A 16434-nucleotide genomic window follows, 5' to 3' on the forward strand; every position below is an offset into this window, starting at 1 on the left:
CTGCCACCGCCTCCCATTTCCCTCCCCCTCCCCCAATCAAGTCCCCCTCCCTCATCAGCCCCAAGAGCAGTGAGGGTTCCCTGCCCTGTGAGAAGTCCAAGGACCTCCCACCTCCTTCCAGGTCTAGTAAGGTGAGCATCCAAACTGCCTAGGCTCCCACAAAGCCAGTACGTGCAGTAGGATCAAAACCCATTGCCATTGTTCTTGTCTTCTCAGCAGTCCTCATTGTCTGCAATGTTCAGCAAGTCCGTTTTATCCCATGCTTTTTCAGAACCAGGCCAGCTGGCCTTGTTGAGTTCCCGATAGAACATCCCCATTGTCTCAGTGTGTGGGTGCACTCCTCGCGGTCCTGAATTCCTTGCTCTTGCTCTCTCTCCTTCTGCTCCTGATTTGGACCTTGGGGTTGTAGTCCGGTGCTTGGAGACAGCTTTTAAAGTACCCACCAGTAGTTGCCCTAAGAGTTTAAGGACAGAATTAAGATGGACTGAGCAGACTACTGGATATCTGTTAAACATTGGTGTACACAAGGCAGGTCGCTTACTAGGTGAAAGCACCTTCTGGGCCTGGAACACTGGGAATATATTCTGATCTGTCTTCTGACTTTCAGATTGGTTGAAGAAAATACTTAGGCACTAGAAAACATGAGCTATCTGAGCTTTTACTGGTGAAACTATACTTGTCCATTTCTTCTAAATCACAAAATAAAATACTCTATTGACTTTCTCCATATGGCTGACTATAGCCCCTTCCCCAAGAACTTTTTTTTTATCAGCTTGTGTCCTTTTGTTCACAGAGAAAAGTCACCTGCAAAGCCCTTATCACATTCATTCCTATGGGGGAAGAGTTGAATGTCTTGTTTTTTAAAATCCTTATAGGTTTTTGAGTAAGTGCACACTCCAATTTTTAAATAATTTGCCGATATCAGCTAACTATCAACAAATCCACTGCAACTCATCTTGTGAAAAATAATCAGCTACCTTGGATGGATTGTTCTAAGAAAACTAAATAATGCTCAGACCTGGAGATGTTCCTGACAAGTGTTACTTAAGAAACAAACTTAATTTTTTTTTAAGAAAACAGGGTCTCATTATGTAGCCAAGGCAGGCCTGGAATCTGTCTCATAGTCCAGGCTTGCCTCAGACTCATAGAGATTCCACTGCCTCTGACTCCCGAGTGCTTAGATTAAAGGCATGTGTCACTGTGCACTGTGTCTGACCTGAGAAATGAACTCTTTTATTAAAGTCATTGTATAAAACTAAATCAGTATGAGACTAGGAAGGAATTTACAATAAGCCTCTAGTTTTAGAATGCAGTTTTGATATGTTTTAAGAGACAAGGATAAAGACTCATAATGAAGTCTACTTGGGCTAAGGGCTTTATTTTTTATTTGCTATGGAATACATATGTGATTTTATGGACTATTCTGGGTGTGGCGGTATCTTTACCACACATTTGGAGCTGCCTTTTCAGTAGTTTCTCCTTTATAATGCATCACAAATTTGATTCTTTCAACTGTAGAGGCAGAGATATTTCAGTGAGAGGACCCCAAGGTCTGATTATGTTCTCAATTATCCCCAGATTTAAGATCTCACATGAACAGTAAAATCTTTAGAGGAGATGCTCACTATCCTGCAGTATAGGCTGTTCTTACAAAAAGGCCATAATGTTGCTTCTGGCCATTAAAATATGTTCCTACTTGCTTTAGAAATACCAATAAGTAAAGATCCTCACCTGGCTTCTCACCTCATCCTGCTTGGACCCATCACTATTAATTTGTGGTATAACTGGCAGCCTTGTATGCAGAAGACTAGCTAGTGTCAAACAGCATTGGTTTTTTTTTGTTTGTTTGTTTGTTTGATTTTTTCAAGACAGGGTTTCTCTGTGGCTTTTTTTGGAGCCTGTCCTGGAACTAGCTCTGTAGACCAGGCTGGTCTCGAACTCACAGAGATCCACCTGCCTCTGCCTCTCGAGTGCTGGGATTAAAGGCCTGCGCCACCATCGCCCGGCAAACAGCATTGTTTTTGTAGGGTCACTTGGAAAGCAAGCCATGACTATCTAGCCTCAATCAAGTTGATTGGCTCAAAAAATTTGCTGAAGTCCAGCATAAGAATTTTATAAAGGATTAGTACTCCAGTGATTTATTTTTGAAAATAACTTAAGCCCGCAAAAAAATGTTGACCATCTTGGCCTAATTGTTTTCTTTCTTTCGTTTTGCAAAAGAAAAATCTAGAGTATTTTCAAATAACAATAATATCTACTATGGAGACTACAAAACACTTCTGGAATGATAAATTCAGCAAGGTCGTGTAATACAAGATAAATGTAAGAAAATAAATCTGTAATTATATTCTGACAATGAACATTTGACTATTGAAATTTCAAACACTAGACCATTCACAGTTGCCCAAACAAAATGTCATTGTAGATATGGGCCTCACATAATAGCAATTGCAAACTGTGCTTGAAAGCAAAACAATCTTTAATTACAAAATGGGGAGAGGGCACAGAAAGTGTTTATTTGACTTACACTTCCACATTGCAGTCTGTCATTGAGGGAAGTCAGTGCAGGAAATCAAGTAGGGCCCTTGAGTCAGGAACTGAAGCAGAGATGATGGAGGAGTGTTGCTTACTGACTTGCTCTTCTTAATTAAAAGTTTTCAGATTTTCATACATGAGTATGGGACTGATGACATTTCACTTCTCCCTCTTTCTTTTCAGCTCATCCTGTGGACCTGTAATCGCTCTCAAATTCATGGCTTCTTTAATTATTGTTCCATATGTATGAACACGGTCTGTAGAATCCATTTAGTGATGCTCATATGTGCTAAGGGCTCCCCACCTGGTATTGGAGAACCTATGGGAGGCTTGTTCCTGGAGACTGATTCTTCTTCTCTCAAATTAAGTGCCTGAAGATTTTCATCTAGGGGTACGGCCTTGTGAGATTTCCCCACCATTTGGGCAAATCAACTGGTGTTGTCCTTGTGTAGGTCTTGTTTAGGTAACCATATTGTTCAGATTTTATTATTGTTGCTTCCCTGTGATATATGGAAGACAGTATCACACAACAGTGCTGCTGGAGCTCCTTCTGCCCCTTCAGTCAAGAGCCTTTAAGATACCAGCTCACTTGTTCAATAACCCACAGTCAATTGATCTCTGTATTTTTTTAATCAGCTGTGGATTTCTATGATGGCCTCTGATGCTAAAGGCAACTTCTTTGATGAGGGGTGAGAACTACACTTTTCTGTGTGTATAAGGTTAAATATTTAGAGTGCAGTTAGAAATTATACTGATTTAAGAAAGTGGCAGTAATAGGTTCTCCTCTAGGGTCTATGAACTCACCAGCCATGGGCAGTTGACTGGATTTACAGCACCAGGCATAATTTGCCTCCTATTAAGTAAGATTTAAATCCAATTAGATGGTTTTTGGTTACACCAAAAATTTAAGTGTACCATTGTACCCTTGGGTATATCTTTCTACACTGGTAGTTGTGGTTCATAAGTTTTATAGCTTGGTAAGACTATAGATTACTCTTCTCCCTTGGCACCTTGCATAGAATCTTCTGATACTGTGAGAGCTAATCCTCAGGAAAGAGGCTTTCAGGTCAGTTCCAACTGGAGTCTCCTAAACCCCGTGTCGAAAGAGTGTAGTGTCTTCAGTAATAGCTTCAAATCTAGGTGGTAAGCAATGGCAGTAGCCTATATTATCTTGAGAGGCTCTCTCAAGTCCGCTGACTCAAAGGTATATTATATGTAAATATATAAATGTACAGACACATATATACACTTAAACATAAAATATTATGTTTCGCTATAGACTTTTCAAACATTCTTAGTGTTACTGGAATATTGTGAGTACTCTGAAGAATGGGAAACTCAGACCTTGTATAGAAAAAGGTGGAGGTGTGTTACATACATAGCATTCATAAACAACTTTTCCATGCCAGTTAGTCTTACTTAGTGGAATGTTTGTCTTAATGACAGCTCTACAAGTTAAAAAATAATGCTTCATTTTACAAATGAAAGGAAAGTAACACCCAGAGAGGTTGAGAACCCTGAAATGGCTAGGTAAAGGTCAAACCCAGGTTAATTAGATTCCAAAGGCTAATCCTTCTTAGATTACCATATTCTACCTTGATGGAGCAATTGTTTCAGCAATAGTGGTTCAAGAGCAAGTTTGAAAAACCTTTTATACATGACTCCAGACAGGTATGTCCTTCTGAACTTTCTGTGGGTCTCTTGATGGCTTTAGGAGAAGCAAAACACTTCATGAATTTTTCTGAGAGCTGATATATAAAATCAACACCCAGAGAAATTTCCAGCAATGACCAGGAACTTAGCAGTTCCAAATATTTAAGCCCTTAATGAAATGCTGAGAATTGTGTTTTTCTTCTCTCCCTTTTATTCCCAATTTTCCTCCTCTCAAGTAGATAAACAAAATTTTTTATATTCTCATCAAAACACACATCGTTAACTGCTAATCAGTTCAAGACTCAGAAATCCCCAAGTAACCTCTCAGTTTTCAGAAATGCCAACAAGAAATAAAGTACTGTTGATCAAGCCATGCCTATAATAGGACCAGGTCTGTCTCAAGGGGCATCAGGTGCCAGAAGCAGTACCAGCAAAGTCTGGTCCACAAGTAGGTCCTCTGTTTGTAGATCATGAAAGACAGACAGAGCCCCCTAGATCTTAGGTGTTAAATGTCTGCTACTTGCCAAGGTCACAAAGAAAACAGGTTGAGAAGACCAGAGTTTCCAAGTCAAGGGTAGCTGGAAGCCATTGTGTATAGGAAAGAGCCTGGGAAAAGAAACGCTTATGCTATGAGAAGGACAGAACAGATAGAGCTTCTGGAATGAAGGATGATTGACTACCTGAATACAGGAATAAAAGGGTTTCAGGTCCAGTTCTGGCCTGAACAAGGGTCCCTCACCACAACTACTGTGCTTGCTGTATAACTCTGTCCTCTAAGTATGATATGGCCATAGCTGTCTTGAAATCAGAATAGCTGTGATTGCCCAATGAAACCCTCACAAGACGGAGCTAACAAAAACTTACTCACAGAAGAGAGGGAGAACTATGGAGGCACCACATAAATAACCCATGAGGCAGAACAAGAGGGGTTCTCAAGTTCCTTGTGGTGAAAAACTCTTCTTCAATGGTGTATCAGTCTGTAAGTTGCCCTTGCTCCTGTTCGATAATCACAGATGAACTCTTTGATTCACCAAGACAGACTTGAGGGAAACCATTTCTTTCATCTGTCATAGGTGCCCTATATGAGGTAAACAGACATTTGTTCACAACCTCCCAGGAAAAGTTACTGCAACAGGGTCTTCAATGACATTAAACACGGCAGCAGACTTGTGTGTGTGTGTGTGTGTGTGTGTGTGTGTGTATGACCCTATGACTCTGACTGAAGGATGGTAGGTTTATAAAGCAAGGTTGAATGAGATAGACAAAGAAAATGTAGGATGCAAATGGGGCGATGCCAAGGTTATTCAACAGGTTGGAAAATATGTGGAAGGTAAGGCAGGAGCATCTACCCCCAAATGCCCATGAAATTCCAAGGGGTCCTGACCATTCCACCAAATTAAATTCAGTGGAATGGGATTGTGTTATTTAAGAAGAGGAAAGAACAAAAAGTGAATGGAACCAGAGACCTTAGCAGTCTTAGATTCCTTGCATGGTATTGATCGTCATGACGGTCCTGACAGTCCATGAGATGTGGAAAGCTGTCATCTTGCCGAGGACTTAAGCTGAATTATGACCATTGGTGTCGGCGAGAGAGAGGGAGCATTTGTCTAACAACTGAGTCTAGGTGCCCTTCAGAATAAACAGCTTTTCTGGTGTCTCCTAATGACAACCAGTGTGGCACAGGGACTGGAGTGAGGATGTAAGACCTGTGGTTGTAGTGCCTGAGTTCTAACCCCAGCTTTGCTCATTATTAGTTATATACCATTGGACAGGTGATTTAACTAAACAATGCCCTTGGTTAACCATCTGTGAAATAGAATAGATAATGGTACCTACAAGTTAGTTTCCACAAAAGCTTAAGTGAGGGCTGGCAAGATAGCTTAGTAGGTGGAAAAGTATGCAAACTTGGGACTTGGGTCAGGTTCCTGGATCCCACAGAGGATAAAGAGAGCCAACTCCCAGAAGTTATCCTATCATCTCCATACAAGGGCTGTGGCATGTATGCGCTCACACTCATATGCACACATCTCTCACACATACAAAAAGCAGTAAGTAAAACAATTTTTTAAAAAATTAAATGAATAAATACAAGGCTATCTTCTAAAGCTTTAATAACTTCAGAGCTATAGATAGTATATTCTTGCAGAAAGCATTATCTGCTAGTTGTTTAAATTTTTTCTGTACTTCTTAACTTTGTGGGCTCATTTAGGGTATATAGAAAGTACGTGGAAGACTAGAAACATAAAAATGTCTGGTTTTATCCTCCCAAATACTCATTGCTTAGAAGTGATACAATATGCACTTTTGGAGAAAATAAAAGGCCTAGGGCTGCCTCCTTGTGAGATATAAAGAATGTGTTTGATTTCTAGAGATCTGAACCCCACTCACTGAGAAGGAATCAAGAAGAACATTTTCATACCTGTACTAGTACCACAAGCAGGTAAGGCTCACACAGTTTAAAGAGTATTCAGATGGATGGGATTCTAAACTAAACTTTCATGGGACTAGGAGAACTAGTCTATAACTCTGTAAGACCTATTCTTTAATTACTTCAAGCATGGCAGAAAGGGTTTAAACAAACGTCGTTTGGTAAAAATCCTTTTATAAATACTTTTTTAACATCTACAACTAGTACAATTTACTAGCAGACTAACATCAAAACACGTGCCTCTCTCCTTCCAAAATTTATATCCTCACTAGCCCATTCATTGCACTGTCTGAAACTCCCTCAACACGGGCTAAAGGTCTCAGATGCAGACACCCCAGGGAGCCTTAAGAGCTTTCAGTCATCAACACTGGAGTGTGACTTTGTTTAATCAGCTGCTTTTTCCTAATAGCTAACTGCATAGCTTGGAGGGAAAGAACTGGTGAACTAAGTAGAATTTGCAAACCCAGGGCATAGCCAAAAAGAGAACAGACAGGGGTGTTCTGAGGACTGTGAGGATATCTAGCACCTATAAGAAGGAAAGTGACACCCTAGGGAGAAAGTAAGTCTAGAAAGGGAGTATTTGCAACCTTGCTGTCACATGAATATCTTCTTTTTTACTTCCCACCAATTGCAACCGAAGTTCTGGGCACTATAGTAAATGTTTCAGGGAAGATTACACGGTCAGTTACAGACTTCATCTAGAGAAGTGGTTTAGAAGCATTGCAAGCAGACAGAACTTTGAAAGTAGAACATTAATGCCAATGAATTCTAATTTGCCTTGTTTGTCTGCCTCACCAGAAATTTACAAAGTCATTTATATTCTTTAATATTAGGCTCCTTTAAGAAGAGTCATTCAGTAATGCAATTAAAAATGAAAACCTTGAGTCCTTGCCCATAAATGCTATAGTAACATTTCCTGGATAGAATATCAAGTTTCAATCTTCTTTTTAATTTGTTTTATGTGTAAGATAGTACTTTAGTGGTATACATTAATTGCACTAAAATGGCGATGCAAAACCACCAGCAACACATAGCCATATATCTTATATGTGCTCAGATCAATGCTATGATTACAATTAAAGATGTATGTTTGTGCCTGGAATAAATCTTCATACTGTGACATGGACAATAAGATATAAGATAATTATTTTCTTTCTAGTCTAACCCTAAATCAACGGAGGATATGTGAACAGAGTTTTTGAGGAACTAAGGATATAGCGGCCTGCCCTCAGCTGAAAATCACTTGCCAGACTCATGTAACATTAGAGACTTGCCAAGAATGTAGTGCTGACATAGCTTAAACATACCAATTGCCTACTCAAGAGAGAGGCTTCAGAAAGTGTTCAAGTACCTGAATCTAAATGTTGGGGGTGCTCATAAGGCACCCTGAAACATGAGTGCAAGATGAGATGAAGAGTATTGGAAAAGTGAGAGAAATGATTGTTTGTAGATGAGGAGCTAATGTTAGTTGGAAGGTTCTACTAGCACTATTGATCACTTCTTCTGGGGCTATGGTTAGGATATATGTGGATGAAAAGAACCTAGAAGGTTGAATTCTTTCTCTTTACTTGGGAAGGCCCCAAGAAAGAATGGCTGTCTTTGCTGCAACGCCAGGGTCTAGCACTTATTCCCTTCACTTGGGTTCCAAAGGTGAAAGATGGTGTCAACATTCTTTCTCCTTCAAGACTTAGAAACAAGAATAGGAGCTCCAATGTGGGTCTCTGTCTCTGTCTCCTTTCATCGCCTGATGAAGGTTAATATTCAGGAGGATGCCTGTATGTTTGTCTTTGTGTTCTCCTTGTTTAGCTTCACTAGGATCACTAATTAATTATAGGCTCAATGTCATTTGAACTCAAGAACAACGGCGATGGGTTTTTGATCCTACTGCACGTACTGGCTTTGTGGGAGCCTAGGCAGTTTGGATGCTCACCTTACTAGACCTGGATGGAGGTGGGTGGTCCTTGGACTTCCCACAGGGCAGGGAACCCTGATTGCTCTTTGGGCTGATGAGGGAGGGGGACTTGATCGGGGGAGGGGGAGGGAAATGGGAGGCGGTGGCGGGGACGAGGCAGAAATCTTTAATAAATAAATTAATAAAAAAAGAATAGGAAATGTGATGGGTAGTAACTTTTCTATAAATATCACCTGACATATCTCTCTCTCTCTCTCTCTCTCTCTCTCTCTCTCACACACACACACACACACACACACACACACACACAGGGGGGGGACAATGGAGTGTTTACCTACAAAAACAGAGGTGGTGGAGGCAGTTGGACTGAGACGAGAAGGGTGACTCTAAGAAAGAGCATATCATGTTGGGCCAACTCCCTGATCCTTAAAGCAGAAAGGTGACAATGGCAGGGGTGAGGCTATATGCTGCAATTCTGTGGTGTGCAGAAAGTCAAAGGGAATTCTGGTTTGGTGTAGGACCAAGATAGAGAGAAGTAAGGACAATGAGCAAAACCCATGTGGAGTTTGGAGCCTCTGTGGCCAGTGAGGTCTGACCATCACATAAAAAATCTGAATGCTTGCTAGAAGTCCTGCTGTTATGGTTTTGGTCCCTGATCGCTTTAAGAGGCAAGCCAAGTCCATTTCCAGCGACCCCTGACCTCTCATCGCCATCTTGGATTTCTCCCTGTCCGCTCCTGGAGCACAGGTGTCTCCCCGTTTTCCCCCTTCTTCTGTCTCTTTCTCCTCTCCTCTCCTCTCCTCTCCTCTCCTCTCCTCTCCCCTCCCCTCCCCTCTCCTCTCCCCTCCCCTCCCCTTCCCTTTTCTCTCTCTCTCCCCTTCCTTCTCCCTTAACCCCTCCATAACCCCCTGAATAAATATTCAACATGTTGTGTCTGTCCTTGTCTCTGTCTCCTGTCTGCCCCCTCCCCCAATGCTAGCAGCTCCGGGGTTCGGCACCTGGGACCTGCTAGCATTTTCGGGGCTAGCTGCTCCAGACCCGCCAGGCTCCCGGCTGCTCTGTGGGGGACCCACCAGCATTTTTAAAAAAAAATCATAAAACCTGCTTTACCTCTTTCCTGGATGGATTGGATTATGACGGTCTGGGTCATTATTTTGTGCTTTCCTTTGGTGAAAGTTAAGGAACAAGGCAAGGCATGCTCTTGGCAAAACCTCCCAGGCTACTTAGAAGTAAATATGTATGTATGTATGTATATTTCGTGTTATATTATTTTACAATGTACACATGCATCAAGTCATTAGAGAGTTTCCAAACCATCAGCAGCCTTTCTCCTGCTTTATTCTATGTTTTCTGAAAAATGTGAAACCCAACCAGGAAGCAATGCACCACAGTGACCGGCATTCTTGCTATGCCCAATCTAGCTATTCAGTTCTGCAGGTAGTTAAAATCTTCTTACCCACCCTCACACCCCTTTCCGACATAGAATTCAAAATGCAATTGCATCCTGCTTTTTAGCCATTCTCTCCATGGAAGTTTCCAGAAAAGCCCAATAAGGGAAAAATAAAAATCAAAGATTGCGAATGTCCACAAGGTTTCCAAAAAACAACAATAATAAATCTAGTATATTAAAAAGAAAAACATCACCCAAACTTTTTCAAGTTTAAAACTGCCAGGGTTTTCCTTAGCTTGAGGCCAAAAAAAAAAATGACTTTTTTTTTTATTACATGGACAAAAGGAGCTTGAAATCTCACAGGCCTCTGCCAAAGCTGAAACTCTCAGGGTACACTCTGAGGAGGCCTAGAAGGTTGAGCAGGCCATTGAAGGCATGCTGCCTAATCAGAAGTGCATGGATCATTTTGGCCCAGTCTTTCAGATATGCAAGATCTTCCCTGCTTGGTCCTGCTTGGTTCCCTAGGGTGTCAGCAGCAGTTCCTTTGCTGGGAATGCACAATGAACAGGGCAGGCTCATCATGGCCGAGCAGAGGGTTCTGACAAAGCTACCCTTGTTTCTTGCTTCACAATCCCTCACAACAACTTCCTATGTGTGTTTAGGTTTATAGGAATCCTTTATTTAGGAAACAGATGTGTTCCAAACCAAGAGATTTTTGGACATGTGCTCTGGGGCCAAGACTGTCTGACTTCAAACCCTGGATTTACCTCTTTCTGGCTATGCATCTTGGGCAGGTTAATTAGATGTGCTTAGCATGGACTTCTTAAGATGACCTGTACTACAGAGTGGTTGGCAAACTATATGAAATATTAGCCAATCAAATGGCCTTTCTGGATTCTATGATAAATTCAGTAATACCATCCCAGGGGAAAGGTCATTCTCATGAATTGCAACATCTATTGATAAGATTATCAAGAGTAAATTCATTCTCCACAAATGTTAGAGACTTGAACATTTTGAAATTGCAAGAGCTCAACCAAGAGCAGGTTTACTCTGAACTTTATCCATTTTATAAGAACACACTGTCACATACTCCCGTTCCTTAAACTACACAGCACATGCTTGTCTGGCAATCAAATTCTTCAGTTTCCATAGGAGAGAGTCCAAATGCTGGGAACCAGGACAGAATGATCCCATGGGAAGTTAGCTCAGCACAGACTGGCCATACAAACTACAGTGCTCAACCCGCCAAGGTCACACACATAAACCTCAGTTTGCTTTCCAATTTTCAGGCAATTACAATTATTAGAGGTTGTGGAGAAAGGGGTACACTCATCCATTGCTGGTGGGAAGGCAATCTTGTGCAACCACTTTGGAAAGCAGTGTGGCGGTTTCTCAGGAAATTAGGGATCAACCTACCCCTGGACCCAGCAATACCACTCTTGGGAATATACCCAAGAGATGCCCTATCATACAACTAAAGTATATGCTCAACTATGTTATAGCAGCATTGTTTGTAATAGCCAGAACCTGGAAACAACCGAGATGCCCTTCAATGGAAGAATGGATGAAGAAAGAATGGAATATATACATATTAGAGTACTACTCAGCAGTAAAAAACAAGGACTTCTTGAATTTTGCATGCAAATGGACAGAAATAGAAAACACTATCCTGAGTGAGGTAAGCCAGACCCAAAACGAGGAACATGGGATGTATTCACTCATATTTGGTTTCTAGCCATAAATAAAGGATATTGAGCCTATAATTAGTGGTCCTAGAGAAGCTAAATAAGAAGGTGAACCCAAAGACAAACATATAGGCATCCTCCTGAATATTAACCTTCATCAGGCGATGAAAGGAGACAGAGACAGAGACCCACATGGGAGCACCGGACAGAAATCTCAAGGTCCAAATCAGGAGCAGAAGGAGAGAGAGCACGAGCAAGGAACTCAGGCCCGCGAGGGGTGCACCCACACACTGAGACAATGGAGATGTTCTATTGGGAACTCACCAAGGCCAGCTGGCCTGGGTCTGAAAAAGCATGAGATAAAACCGGACTTGCTGAACATAGCAGACAATGAGAACTCAAGAACAATGGCACTGGGTTTTGATCCTACTGCACGTACTGGCTTTGTGGGAGCCTAGGCAGTCTGGATCCTCACCTTACTAGACCTGGATGGAGGTGGGTGGTCCTTGGACATTCCACAGGGCAGAGAACCCTGATTGTTCTTTGGGCTGACGAGGGAGGGGGACTTGATCGGGGGAGGGGTGGGAAATGGGAGGCGGTGGCAGGGAGGAGGCAGAAATCTTTAATAAATAAATAAATTAAAAAAAGAAAAATAGCTATGATTTTATTCTTCCAGTACATGAATTATGTGTATGGATATTAATATATACTATATAAGTCATATATTTAAAAATAATATGTTCATATAAATGTCTATGGATTTCACATAATAAAAATGAGATCAGGTAATGAAAAAAAAAACAAAAATTGTCTCAGGCAGCCCCTTTTGGCCCTGTGATGACAATTATTCCAGAACACACATATGTCCAGCCTATAATCTACGTGCTGCGTGTACCCCATAGCTATGAATGTGACCCATACCCACAAAATGCAAACTTCTTGAAAGTTAAACTTGATTATATAGTTCTCAGGCATAAACTATATGGTGACAACACTGTATTTCAAGGTCAAAATATTGGATACCCCTGGCTGTGGCAGTCTAAATAAGAATGGCTCCCATAAACTCCTATGTTCACATGCTTAGGCTCCAGTTGGTGAACTACTTGGGAGGATTGGAAGGTAATGGAGTGGCCGTGTCATCGTTGGTGGGGGCGCATCAATAAGGGTGGGCTTTGAGGTGTGAAGAGCCCAGGCCAGGCCCACTGCTTCTCTTTCTCTGCCTTCTGCCTATTACAGATCAGGATGTAGCTCTCAGCTACTTCTCCAGCACCATGTCTGCCTTCTTACTGTCACACTCATCTTATCCCCACCATGATGCTAAGAACTAATCCTCTGAAACCATAAGTAAACCCCATAATTAAATGCTTTCTTTTGTAAGAGTTGCCTTGGTAATGGTGTCTCTTCACAACAGTAGAACACTGACTAAGACAATGGTCCTATAGAGAGCTCATTCAAAGTAGCCAGGCCTATACAGCAAAGACTATTCACTACTGTGCTCGTTCTCAGTCACTGCATATTGACACTACAATTTTCATGTTCAACGTTCTCCAAAGGGTTCTTTCTTAGTGTTTTAATTGAAAAAAAAATTCTGTACTGGAGCAATGGCTCAGTTGGTAAAGTGCTTGCTCCATGAGCATGAAGCTTAGAGTTCTAATCCTCAGGACCCAGGTAAAAAGCTAAGTACAGTGGCACACATCTGAAATCCTAGCACTGGGGAAGTGGAGAGACAGTAGGAGCCTTGTTGGCCAACTAGCATAGCCCAGCTAGTGAGCTCCAGGTTCAGTGAGAGACTCTGTTTCAAAAACTAGCACAGTGACTGAGAAACACATCCTACTCCAACCTCGGGCCTCTACACACACATGTACACATATGAACTTGTACAGACACTTACATCATACACAGAAATAAGTAAATACATTTCTGTAATTCATGAGAAAATCAAGACATTTCGAAAAGAACAAGTAAATTAGGGGTAATTAAACAAGAATATCAAGTCCATTTGAGCATCCAAAAAAAGAATTATTTCTGGCTGTTTTCAAAATCATTTTTTGTCCTATGGGAGATCTGGGACTCACAGCAGTAAGACTCGGGTGGGAAGAGGTAATGCTAGGATTCTAAAACAGAGTAAACAACAGTCAGACGTGTACAGCTTAAAAGCAGAGTGTTTCTGAAACCCTGCAAGTGTTGGCTTGTTTTAGGTCAGCTTGACACAAACTAGAGTCATTTGGGAAAAGGGATTCCCAATTGAGGAAACGCCTCCATCAGATTGGCCTGTAAGCAAGTCTAGGGTGCATTTTCTTAACTGATGTTGGAAAGCCCAGTTCACAGGGGGCAGTGTCATCCCTGGGCAAGTGTTCCTGGGAGGTACGAGAGAGCAAGCTGAGCAAAACAAGAGGCAGTTTTTCTCCATGGTTTGTGTTTCAGTTCCTGCCCTGATTTCCCTCAGTGACAGAGTGTGATCTGAGAACTGTAAGTTCAACGAAATCATTCTTACCCAAGTTGATTTTGGTAGTGGTGTTTTATCACAGCAATACAAACTCCAACTGAGCCCTGGGTTTGAGTACATCTATACCAAATGACTCTGAGAAAATTTCTTAGAGCTCAGTTTTCTGTAAAGTGGAGGTGGCAGACCGCTTCTTTCCTGGGATGATTATAAAAATGACATGGAGTGATGCTTTATGAGAACTTCCTATTAGACTTACTTTTATAATGAGACCTTTAAGGAAGGGTTGAGCAACCCATGATTTTTTTTCATTTTATTTTGGGGGAGAAGTTTTTTTTTTAATTGAGAAAAGGAGAATAAAAAAACAAGTTTCCACCTCCTCCCAGCCTCCCATTTCCCTCCCCCTCCTCCCACCCTTCTCCCCCTCCTCCCACCCTTCTCCCCCTCCTCCCACCCTTCTCCCCCTCCCCCCCACTCCTCTCCCCCTCCCTCTCCAGTCCAAAGAGCAGTCAGGGTTCCCTGCCCTGTGGTAAGTCCTAGGTCCTCCCCGCTCCGTCCATATCTAGGAAGATGAACATCCAAACTGGCTAGGCTCCCACAAAGCCAGCACATTAAGTAGGATCAAAACCCCGTGCCATTGTCCTTGGCATCTCATCAGCCCTCATTGTTTGCCAGGTTCAGAGAGGGGGGAGAAGTTTATATGTAAACACTGCATCTACATCACTCCTGTCCCCCTCCTCCCCACTGACAGCTCCTCCCATGTTCCACCCCTCCCTCCCAAATCCATAATCTCTTCCTCATTTACTATTGTTACGTGTGCGTACATTAACTGAGTTAGCTTGCTGAAAAACATTGGATCTGCTACTTATAAAAGGCTGGATCTAATAGTAATGGCAGCACTTATACTCGTATAGTCGTTTATAAACTAGTATGGCAAATATTACCTCATGTGATGATTTAATGTATAAAGTGGGGCCCCTTTGACAGAAGAGATCATAGAGATGCTGAAAGGTTAAGTAACTTGTCCAACTGTCATGAGAAAGTGACAGAAGTCAACGTTACTGGTATAGCCAGATATTAATTAAGGGTAATGCTAGTTCATCGAACATACAACAAAATCTCAGCAGTTTAACTCAGAGGCACTTGTTTATTGCTTAATTCCATAAAAAGTCAATGTCAGGAGCTGTTTATTGGAAGGATTCAAAGATTCAGGTGCCTGGTACTATGGTAGTCCCACCAAAATACTGCAAATATGAGTGAAATTTTTAAAAAGGAACACACACAGCAGGTTTCTGGAAGCCAGACCTAGAAGCAAAAGATATTTCATTTCTGCCAACCTTTTTGCGAGCTACAAGTCAGTAGCATCTAACTCCAAGAGGACCTAGGAAAATAAAGTCTAGTTATTCGTTCACAAGAGAAAAACAGGAGTGGAGAACAGCAATGGTCCATTTCTGCCCCAGCCAGGAAGACACATCACCTGGAGCCTAGTCCAGTGTGATTTCCATTATACTATGTTCACACTGTAATGGGCTTCTTACGAGTTAACAGATCTACATGGAACAACTAAAGGCATAAATGACATCTTTGCAGCCCATAGCACTGGAAGAATCGAGGGCGTTTCAAACTGAAAGATCGCATACTAATAAGGTTAATGGCAGACAGAGGGCAGAGGGATGATATATCACAGCTACAAAGGTGGTCTTCTTAGCTTCTGGGAAGGGTCAAAGATAACCCTAATGTACCATGTCAGCATAATTGGCCAACAGAATGAAACAAGCCACTTAATGATCCCAGGAGAATCTCTCTGCCTTTTCACTGCCCAAACTAGAACAAGATGTGAAGTGATACAATTTAGCAAAAGGAAATGGGCTCTAGTATTTGAACTGAAATTTCACGTTCTAATAAGAGCCCCATTGAGGCAAATGTTTTCAAACCCGGAATCTAATGCACAGAACCTGACCATAAAGTAACTTCTCAGTAGCATTCTGAGTGTGGAGAAAAGGGAGTGGGTATACATTTAAGTTTGTTTTGCCTCCATATCCCATCTTCCATGAGACTCAGTGCTCCACATTTGAACCAATGAAAGCTATGAATTCTTGCGGGTGACAGTGAGCGAGTACCATCCTGTGCCATTTGATGAATAATTGAGAAACTGCAATAATCTAAGTCAGTGGTACTATATCACAAAATGAACTTTTCATGTTTGGATGAGTGCCATTTAATGTGAATTATTTATTCTAGTTTGTGATGTATTTTGTAAACGTAATGAAGATTTAGTAACACGCACCACTAGCAGCTTGCGCTGGTAAATGTCATTCCATGTCTGCACACTTTTTATCACTGTCTCCCAGTGCTTTCCTGCACAATAGCAGCGTGGTGAGGCAA

Source organism: Microtus oregoni, unplaced genomic scaffold (genome assembly GCF_018167655.1).
Source record: "Microtus oregoni isolate MIOR12 unplaced genomic scaffold, Mior012 000074F_ref0000038, whole genome shotgun sequence".
NCBI lineage: Eukaryota > Metazoa > Chordata > Mammalia > Rodentia > Cricetidae > Microtus > Microtus oregoni.